General features: G+C 42.4%; 1 protein-coding gene across 1 annotated transcript in view; it reads left to right on the forward strand.

Annotated features, from left to right (window-relative positions):
• The first annotated feature begins 3,294 nt into the window (after positions 1-3,294).
• CSF2RB (colony stimulating factor 2 receptor, beta, low-affinity (granulocyte-macrophage)) overlaps positions 3,295-10,873 on the forward strand; it is a 21,873-nt gene continuing 14,294 nt past the window's right edge. The window contains exon 1 of the mRNA XM_010860549.1: positions 3,295-3,398. The gene's annotated coding sequence lies outside the window, so the exon portion shown is untranslated. The remainder of the gene's footprint in view (positions 3,399-10,873) is intronic.

A 10,873-nucleotide genomic window follows, 5' to 3' on the forward strand; every position in this document is an offset into this window, starting at 1 on the left:
CCTGTATAATCCCACTTACATGAGATACTGAAAACGGTCAGTTTCAAAGAGATGGAAAGTGGAATGGTGGTTGCCAGGGATTCGGAGGAGGTGAGAACAGGGAATTATTGGTTAATGGGGACAGACTTTCAGTGTTGGATGATGAAGAATCTCTGGAAATGGATGGTGGTGATGGTTGCCCAGCCATGTGAGTGTACGGAACTGAATGCCACTGAACTGTACAACAGGGTAAAAACAGAAAATTTGTTTATTTCACTCCAATTAAAAAAAAACAAAAACAACAAATTTACAGTCAGGGAAATCAAGGTAATGGTTATCTTTGAGAGAGAGTGATGGATGGAGGCACAGAGGAGACTTCTGGGGTTTGGGAATCTTCTATATTTGATCTAGAGGTGATTATAAGAGCATATAGATTTCTTAATAGTCCCTACACTATATATTTACTGCTGCTGCTGCTGCTGCTGCTAAGTCGCTTTAGTCATGTCCGACTCTGGGATTTGTGCAATTTAGAGTATGCAACTTTAAAATGTTCTAAATACAAATACCATGGAGAATTTTTTTTACTTCCACAAGCAAAACTTGTTTGGTCCCAGGCAGACAGGAGTTGGGCTCCATGACATTCACAGCAGTCGAGAAAAGAATCACAGAGCTGGGAAAAGGCAGCCTGCCATGAACCAGGTGGCTCCTCCACCCTCTAGTCAGAACCGTGTTGAGTAACCACGCACCCCATCCCGCCCTGTGAAAGTTCACACCCATGTCATAGTCACGCCTCAGGAACACAATTCAGTTTCTCTTGGTTTATTTTTTGCAAAACTTCTTGTTGTTGTTGCTTGTTGGTTTTTACATTATTAGGGGCTTTATTTTCAGACGTCGAAGATTGTTAACCTCTGATGCTCCATGTTCAGGTCACCTCACTGCTAGTAACACATCCCATCACTGAGTTCCCCATACGGAGCCCTGAGCCTGAGGGGCATCTTTGCCCCCTGAGAAAGAGGGGTGTAACTCTTGTTGGGAACTCTGCTGAGCTGGGAGAGGGAGCTGGGCTGCCAGGTACCAGAGAGTTGATGACAATAGCCGGCTGACAACTGAAAGGGTTAACTTTCATCACTTACTGCAATGGTGTAAGATGCTATAAGATGGAAGAAGCAAGATGGTAAAACAGGAGAAAGCGCAGACCCTTGTCCTACCTCCATAGGGTCAGATGAATCCTCTCAGAACACAAGGCTCCAGCCTTTTTATGGACCTCTGAGTTGGGTGAGGCCAGGTGGAGGGCTTGGAGTTGAGAAGCACAGGGTTCTGAGTAGGGAAGTGTCCTCCAGGTGTCTCCCTTCCCCCCATAAGGAGACCTTCACCCAAGGCCTCAGCTAAGAGGCCTAGTAATGCAAGGATGTGAAAGAGCATGACCGACCATGGAGAGCCTGAGTCCTTGACCTCAACTCTGCCGGAGCTGGCCCTGCACTGTGTGTGCACAATCTGGAGTAGGGGTGGGGGCAGACAGGGAAAGCTAATCTGGGGTCAGGGCTGAAAAGCACACACGGATTTTTAACCAGGAGCCGGCCTCCTCAGCAGTGTGTCTCTTGCTCTCTCTAGGTGGGAAACAAGGGGGTGGAAGGTCAGACCTTCCCTAAGGAGACCAGATGGAGCTACTCAGGCTCCCTGGAGATCTGGAGAGCTCAGCACCTGTTGCTCAGTCTGCAGAGCTCAGTCCAGTGAGACCACCCCACCTTGACTTCCTAGAAGGACCTGTTTCCTCCACCTAATAATCAGGCCTGGGATGGCCCCTTTGGGGTGGGGTCCCCACCCCCTAGACCACAACAGAGGAGCGCAGCCCATGCCTTCTCTGTCTCGCAGGACATTCCAGGCATTTGGGCCAGGCCTCTCCTGGTAGGAGAAAAGCAAAGAGCCATTAGGCCAGGAATCCAGTGGCCACAGGTTCCAGCCTTCCTCGCCCTTCTGCCCCGACCCCTGCCCTGTACCATTTCCCCTCATTTCTCCCCTTTCCCCTCACTCTGTCTCTGCTCAGGAGAAAAGGTACTGTTTCTTGCCTGACTCCAGTATGGCTCAGGGTGGACCATCACCAATGTGTCTTTATTTAAAATTTTGTATTTGTTTATCGTGTATTTTTAAAACTTTTTTTACAATATTGTATTAAAATATCATCTTGAGGACTTCCCTGGTGGTCCAGTGGTTAAAATCCACCTGCCAATGCAGGGGACATGGGTTCAATCCCTGGTGGGGGAAGATTCCACATGCCACAGAGCAACTAAGCCTGTGCCCCACAACTACTGAAGTCCATGCACCCTAGAGCCTGTGCTCCGCTGGAGAAGCCACCGCGATGAGAAGCCTGTGCACCACAAGAAGAGTCGCCCCACTTGCCCCAACTAGAGAAAGCCCTTGCACAGCAGTGAAGACTCAGTGCAGTGAAAAACAAAATAAATACTTTAAAAAGTTATATATATATATATATATATATATAAAAATAAAACTATCATATTGATTACTGAGGATTTGGGTGCCACCTGAACTTTTGAGCCCAAGGAGATGCCACACTCACTTGGCCTTCATCTTGGCCCTGCTGTGCTCAGGGGCCACTCACCATTCACTTGTTCATTCATTCATTCATCTGTTCCACACACGGTTGTTAAGGGCCCCATCTGTGCCAGGGAGCATGCTGGGTACTGAGGAGAGAAAAGGAGTTCACAGGACAGTGTTGGGGAAAGACAGCTGTGAGCCCCCAGACTTGTGGGACAGTGGAGGAGGGCAGGTACAAGGCTAAGGGGTCCCAAGGGAATCAAAATTGTACCGGCTAACACCTGGGGGTCTCTTGTACCAGGCTTTGAGCTAAGGTCTTGCCCTGTGACATTTCAATGGCCCTTTGATATTTACAGATGCTTGTAAGTCAAGAGGTAGGTCCTGAGCCCTGGTGAAATTACATGCAGGTAATTTGCAGAAGATCTCACCCTGAGCAGGTGGCAATGGGAGGCCAGGTTCCTGTGGCTCTGAGCTCTCACCTGCTCTGGGTGTTGTAGCCCCCTCCCCCCGCATCCCCTTCGGGGGTGTCTGGGAAGGCTGCATGAAGGAACTTTGCACTGAGCAGAGAGAGCACACGTGGAAGTTTATAGGGAGATCACATAGAAAAGATTGAAGTACTTCTAGAAGAAGGAACATTGGCAAAGCCAGAAAGGCTCAGAATAAAACTTCATATCTTGGTGTCCACAATTCTGAGAAACCAGGCAATCTTGTGAAGAGGCACTTGTACAGAAAGAGGCCAGGGACTGCCGCTTCCTCTTTCTGCTTCTCTGTTTCCTAACAACGTCAGCATAAATAGGAAGCCTGAGAGGCTTGCTGACTGCCTCCAGGAGACACCACAGAAGGTCCGTCTGTCCCGGCACAAAGAGGTACGTGTGGGCTAGGCGCAGGGTGAAGGGTGGGGTCGGGAGCAGGGGCGTGTAGCAGTCTGGGATGGGAAGGACAGGGAGAGCCTGGGGGTGTCAAGTGGGCAAGTGTGCCCCAGGGACTTGGGAGGTTAGGGCTTGGCCTTTTGGGAAAATCTGAACCCAGACTCCTGGGAAGCCAGTGGACAAGGAGACAGACAGCAGGGACAGACCAGTCTGGGTGTTGGGGGAAGGGCTTTGGGGGTCCAGTCCTCACTGGTGAATCTGACTGTCCTGTCAGCAGGGAAGATGCCTGGGGCGGTAGAGAGTTCAGGCCTGGGAGTCACACAGCTGTGTACCGTTGTCTTTACTTTGTCACTAAGGTGTCACTAAAGGGTTGGTGGCAGTGATAATATCCTGTCCTGGGCTTCTGTCTCATGTCTGGAACAAGGGAGTGCCGATAGTCCCTGACATCCTGGTTTAGAAAAAGTCTGTGTGTGCATGCATATGCACACACATTCGTGTGCGTGCACACACATGTGTGAATGTCCACGGGGATGCAGAGATACAGGAGGCAGATGATGAAGCCAGGAACCTTGCTATGCTCAGACCTAGATTGGTGTGGGTTGAGAAGCTCATGTCGGAAGATAAGAAGGGAGCAGGTTCCTTACTTACTTAGAGACATGTCTTCCCCCCTCCAAGAACGTTTTCTTTATGGTTGTACTCTGCCCTGACCACTGTTGATTAGCTGGGTTTGGGCCAAGCTGTGGATGCTGCCACTGATGTGAGTTGGCTAGGGGGTGGGCGTCTGCGGGTGTTTTTGTCCAGGTGTGCACTTGCCCTGTGGATGGGAAGGCCGGTGTTTCTCCGGGTCCCCACTGAGATAAGAGCCTGTGGGGACTCGCCAGGCAGCCCGCAGCAACAAGTTGCAAACGTGCAGTGTTTAGTCTTTAGACACCTTGCTACTCCATTTTCGTATAACCAGATTCTAATTTTCTCTGCTTATCATCTTCCTTGCTTTCTAATGGTGTTTTTTTTTGTGTGTGTGTAATAAAGTTTTATTAAAGTATAAAGGAGATAGAGAAAGCTTCTGACATAGGCATCAGAAAGGGGTAGAAAGAGTACCCGTCTAATGGTTTTATAACAAGTAAAATCTGTCCTGCTAATTTTGGGTCACCCTTTTTTTCATTCATTAGTTTTACTTATATTGTGCTATATCCACTAACATCACAGGATACCTCTTGAGTTGTTTAATGAATGTATTTAATATTAAACAAGTGAATCCATGGATCTATGCTTTGCTAAAAAATTAAAAAATGGGAGTACATAAAAGTGATTATAACATACATGTTGTCCTATGGCTTAGTTTTCCACTTAGTATTACATTTTGGACAACATTCCATAATAAGATGTAGAGATTTGACTCATTAATTAGCCCTGAGAGATACACGACATTTATCAGTTTAGGTGTTACTGAAAGAGCAGGATGGGGTCTGGCTGCTTGCCGTTCAAAAGCCAATAAGCAGGCCAGGTTGGTGGAAAGGAAAGTTTGCTTTATTTCAGATGCTGGCAACTGTGGTTGTAGATGTCTGTCCAAAGGCTGACTCCCCCACACTGGCAACCAGTGGGGCAAGAGCTTTTATAAACAGAAGGTGGGAATGGGGGCTACATAGAGAAACAGCACAACCGCCTCTGACAGTCATCAAATTGGTCATCGCTGATCTGCCCAGTGTCATCGTTATTGTTTTAGGTACAGTTAATCTTCAGTTCCGGGGTCCATTTGTTCCCATTTCTTTGAGGCCAATTCTCAGAATCGTGGCAGCTTATGTTGTGGGTATAGTCTGGTGGTCACGTAGTTAACTTCTCCATCTTGGTGTTTTAGTATCTACAAGACAGCTCATAGGATATGGCTCAGAATATTGTCTATAGCCCTTGAGAAAGCACTAAAGATCCTTGACTATGCTTAATGATTACATTATTATTATTTGGTCTATTTTGACTGTTTTTTCCTTTGTTTCTGTATTTCTCACTTTTCTGATTAAACTTATTCTTTGACTAAAGTTTTCCACAGACAAAAGGCAGGCAGAGGACATGGTGGGGTGGAGGGTAGGCAAGGACCAGGGGGTCCTGCTCCATATCATAGGTGCACCACGTTTTACCCGATCCCACGTTGCTAGACACTTGGGTGGTCTCCAGTTTTCCACACCTGAGAAAGTCTTCCTACAGCCCAGATTCCTAGAAGCAGAATTGCTGGGCAAGAGACTGCACATTTAAAATAATAATAGATATTGTCAAACCATCCTCAAAGTAGCTGAACTAACATACATCCCATGGCAGTGCATAAAAAGGCTGGTTTCTCTTTAAGGAAACAGTCCATCTTTTAATTGTGTCCAGTGTAATGGATGAAAATTATCTGGTTCTCTCTTGGATTATTCCTTTCCCTGGTGATAGGTGAAGTTGTGCATCTTCCATGTGTTGAAAGGCCATTTGGATTCAGTTTGTAATGTGCATGGAAATGTCCTTTACATTTCTCAATGGGTTGGTTGTCTTTTATGTATTGAGTATTAATATATTTGGAGTGTTTTAGGAGTGTTTCATTTATTACTTGTATGAACCATTTATTGACATATGTTGAAAATATGTCTTTCAGATTACCACTCTATTTTCTCTTTGGTGTGTTTAAAGATACCTTGCATTGTATAAAAATGTATTCATTGCTTTTAAGTCAAATCTGTCATTATTTTGTATTTCAGGCTTTCTGGATTCGGTGTCTTATTCAATCCCTGAGATTAAAGAAATATTTTAGAGCTTTTATCATTTTTAGCTTTGACATTTAAATATTTAATCCATTTAGAATTTGGAGGTGTGGGTAATAAGTAATCATCTAACTTTAAAAAAAATGATTAGCTGGTTGTCTCAATATCATTAATTTTGAGTGTGCAAACCATGTGTTCTCTGTGATTTGAAATTCTATTATTACTTCCAATTCCTAAGTCCTTCTTTTCCTTAACATTTTCTGTTCCATCTGTCTACTTTTATACTCATCGTTTTTCTAACCAATAGAGCAAGTCCCTCATGTTGGATTTGTTATAATCTAGAATCAGTTTGTTAAGCCAGTTGAAAATCTTTCTGGAGTCTTACTTTGGATTGTCTTGAATTTAGAGATTACTTGGGGGAATACTGATCCCCAAATAGGGGTCATAACAACAGCAGGCAGCCTTCTACTTTAAAGCAGAAGGTACTGACATTTCTGTTGACTCTAGTGTTACTGTAGTTTTCTAGTACATACCCAGAAATGCCAACATTCTTTTCAATTCCTCATTTACCAAGGTTTATTTCTTTGTTTCATCAGGAATGGCTTTTGTATTATCAAGTATTTAAGGGCATCTGTTGAGATAAGCTTATCTTTTTCTCCTTTTAATCTGTCTGTTGATCTATTTCTATTAATCACAAAGAGAGTTGATGCATTCTTCTTTTTAAAGTCTTCATCAGGCTGTCCTATGAAATTGTTTTTGTCTGGAGTGAATTTGTGCCTTTTTCCCCTTTTCCAATTGCTATTTTTATCATTAAATTTCTGCAGGAGTTTGAGAATTTTGGTGAGCACGTTTATTTTATTTTGAGTGAGAAGGCATTTGGCTTTTCTCTCCTCTTCCTCCCTCTCTTCCTTTTCCTTTCCCCCTTCCTGTCATCCTCTGGTTTCCATGCTCAATCCTCACTCATAGTGATCTTTAACCCTTACATTTTAAACACACATATTTATATTTAACTTATGTTTTCCATCAGCATTTGGGCTTACTCAGAATATATACACTCCTCCAAAACAAGGCAAGATCCTTAGCAAGCTTTTGGTTCATCTCTGCTTTTTCCCTGTAACCTCACAGCCAACACTTGTGTTAAAATGATCTCAGTTTTACTTCAATGCTGTTACTGTGTATTTATTTGTTTTTACTTTGAAAAGTGGAGTTGCTCAGTCACCTCAGACTCTTTGCGACTCCATGGACTGTAGCCTACCATGGGCTACAGTGGTAGCCTCCATCCACGGGATTTTCCAGGCAAGAGTACTAGAGTGGGTTGCCAGTTCCTTCTCCAGAGGATCTTCCTGATCCAGGGATTGAACCCGGGTCTCGCTCATTGTAGGCAGACGCTTTACTGTCTGAGCCACCAGGGAAGTCAGTAACAATATTTCTTTACTTAACAGTAAGTCCTATTGGTTTCTTTTTTCAAAATTGATTCCAGTATCACATGCTATCTCTCTTTCTTGGAATTTTTATTTTTTTTCTGAAATATATGCTAGAGTAACTCTCTTTAAAAAGATCTGGAAAGCTTTTTTTGTCCTTACATTTCCAAAATATTGTGATTTTTTCCCCCTTGAACTTCAAAGTAAGCTAGACTTTTTATATTTCTAGGTTCAAACATATTTTCTTCTCAGTATTTTCAAGACATTACTATCTATTTAGTGTCCTGTGTTACTTGCTAGAGGACCTTGCAAACCCAATCTTTTTTCACTGAAAATAACTTGTTTGTTTACTTCTGGAAGCTTCTAGGATTACTTTTTACTCTTTGATGACCAGAAGTTTATTAGCATGTGACTGAGTATGGTGCTATTAAAAATGAATTTTGCTTTTAACTTAGTAGGTTATTGCCTGATTTAAAGCCCTGTGAATTTTTCTTCTATTTGCAATTGTATCTCTTTGGTTGCACATGGAAAAACCCCAAATAACAGTAGCATAATACTATATAAGTTTATTTTTTCCCTCACATGAAAAATGTCCAGAGGTAGGCAGTCTCAGACTGTATGGTTGGTTCACAGTGAGAAGAGGGATCGAGGTTCCTCTTTTTCTGTTGCTTATGACTCCTACACTCAACAGAACCTTATAATTCAAAATGACTGCTGGAACTCCAGCCATCACTGCAAACTGGAGAAAGGAAAAAAAGCAGGAGGGCAAAAATAGATTCCTCCTACCTGAGCCACTTCCTTTAAGCAACTTTTTTTGAAAGACACACCCAATGATTCTACTCACATCTTCTTGGACAACATTTAGTCACATGACCACACCTAGCAATAGGAGAGTGTAAGAAACAAAATCTTTTATTCTGTGCAGCAATAAACCTAGGTAGAACCTAACCTTTCGTTACCAACGGGAAAGGGGACAGCTAGGCAAGCGCCACCATCTGCCGTACCTGCCCTCAGTTCTCTGTCTTCTGCTTCTAGATGTTGGAACTCTTGAATTTCTTTCCTAGGCCTCAATTTTTCTCTAAGACTTTTCATTTCCTAGCCTATATGCTGTCTTCAATATCTACCTTTGTAACATGACAGTTTATAGTGTTAATTCTGATTTGGCCCATTATTGAGTCATGGTGTGTGTTTGTTTGTTTTATGGATTTCTTCAATAAAACTTCAGTAAAATTTCAATTACCTTCAAATGCTAAGAACTCTGTTTTATTTGTTCTTTGCATAGCAATCTGTTCTTAAATGGCCATGATTTCTCAAATCTCCCTGAGCATGCTACTTAAGATGTTTCAATGTTTTGTTTTGTCTTTGCACAGACATTTGTGCATATCTGTAGAAGTGTCTGTTGGGTCAGTATATGTCAGAATAGAGATGTACGATACCAATAATTGGGAAATATAACACTATGCTACTCACTATTATAACTGGTTAAGAACACAAATTCTAAAGCCAATCTCCTGTGCTACAGTCTCAGCCTTTTCCTTTCTGCTGTATCATCATGGACCTATACCAGTTTCCTCATCTACAAAGTGGAGATTTTAACCTACACATTGATGTATTAATATCTGTAAAGCCTTTTGAACAGTGGCCAGATGATGGTAAGTGTTTTGTAATTGTTAGCCACTAATACGAATTCTCTGCATGTAGGTGTTTTGTATGCTTGTGTCCTTGGATGCCATTAATTTGTTTGAACTATTTATAGCATAAAGGTAGTCACTTGTTCTCCATACTTCTGGCACAAACATTTATTTTTCACTTTGTCCTTTGCTTTGTGGTTCAGTTATTTTTATAAAATACTGAAGTGTTCACTTTTATGCACTTTTATTTCTCAGCCTTTGTCTTTGATTTCTTCTAGTGCTTTGAAACTTAAATAGTTCAAAGATATTCACTTGTACAGTTTGCAAGTTTCATAGGATTTAACTGCCTATATTTACATTTTTCATTGATTTGATACATGGGGAATGGTGTAAGGTAGGGATTTAGGCTGATATGTTTTATGTTGTTATTCAATTGTTTCAACACTTTTTATTATTCCATCACTTAATACTGATTTGTGGTTCCTCTTCATCACGTCGTACATTCTCTAGAGAAATACAGTTCATCTAATCAGTATGTCCACTGATTTGCTGTGTGTGTGCACGCACGTGTGTGCATGTGTGAAAATTCATTACTTTACTTATCAGATCTTTATAATAAATTTTTCTATTGAGTGGAAACTCATTATTTTATTGAACTATAGTTGATTTACAATATTTAGTAGGTTTCAGGTGTAAAGCAAAGTGATTTGGTTATACATATATATATCCGTATTTGTTTTACTTTTGATTCTTTCCCATTATAGTTTATTATAAACATAGTTTATTTATAATAGCTTATTATTGAATATAGTCCCTGTGCTGTACAGTTAGTCCTTGTTTATCTATTTTATATATGGTAGCGGGCATCTATTAACCCCATACTCCCAATTTACCCCTCCCTGTTTCCCATTTGGTAACCAAAAGTTTATTTTCTGTTAGTGCTTACTCAGTCGTGTCTGACTCTTTGCAATCCTATGGACTTCCTGCCAGGTGCCTCTGTCCATGGAATTTTTCAGGCAAGAATACTGGAGTGGGTTATCATTTCCTCCTCCAGGGGATCTTCCCAACCCAGGGATCAAACCGGTGTCTCCTGTGTCTCCTGCATTGCAGGCAGATTCTTTAAATGCTGAGCCATCTAGGAAGACCCATTTTTCTATGAGACTTCTTAGTTTTAAAGTCTTATTAACTGTCCTCACACATATTTTTTCTCTTGTGAATTCCTGCCAAAAAGAAAGAAAATCTTGTTAAGTTTTGATTAGAGTTGTGTTAAACTTATAACTGACTTTCAGAAGAATTAACCTCTTTACATGTGAGGAATTTGCATTTGTGGTAAGACCCAAAGAGAAACTCTGAGTTTTTAGCTGAGTTCCAGGTAGGCAGAGCAAGCTGCACCAGCTCAGGCAGACTCTCCTTTGCCTGCCAAGGCACTGCTCCCCTGCAGGAGCTAAAATACTCTCCCCAGCCCCAGACAAACCCACTCTTCCTTCCCAGGCATTTCTTGGACTAACCACCCCACAAAGATCATCAAGTTTGGTTGTCCCTCATGATCTCACGTGAGATACGTCGGGTTGGGCCCGTTTTACAGATTTAGAGAGTGAGGTTCAGAGGGCACTGATAAGTCAGCCCAGGCCACCAGCACAGGAGGGACAGGGCCTGTGTTGAAAGTCAAGTTGGCTGTGCCTAGAGCCGTT

This window comes from Bison bison, unplaced genomic scaffold (assembly GCF_000754665.1).
Source record: "Bison bison bison isolate TAMUID 2011002044 unplaced genomic scaffold, Bison_UMD1.0 scf7180017864468, whole genome shotgun sequence".
Taxonomy (NCBI): domain Eukaryota; kingdom Metazoa; phylum Chordata; class Mammalia; order Artiodactyla; family Bovidae; genus Bison; species Bison bison.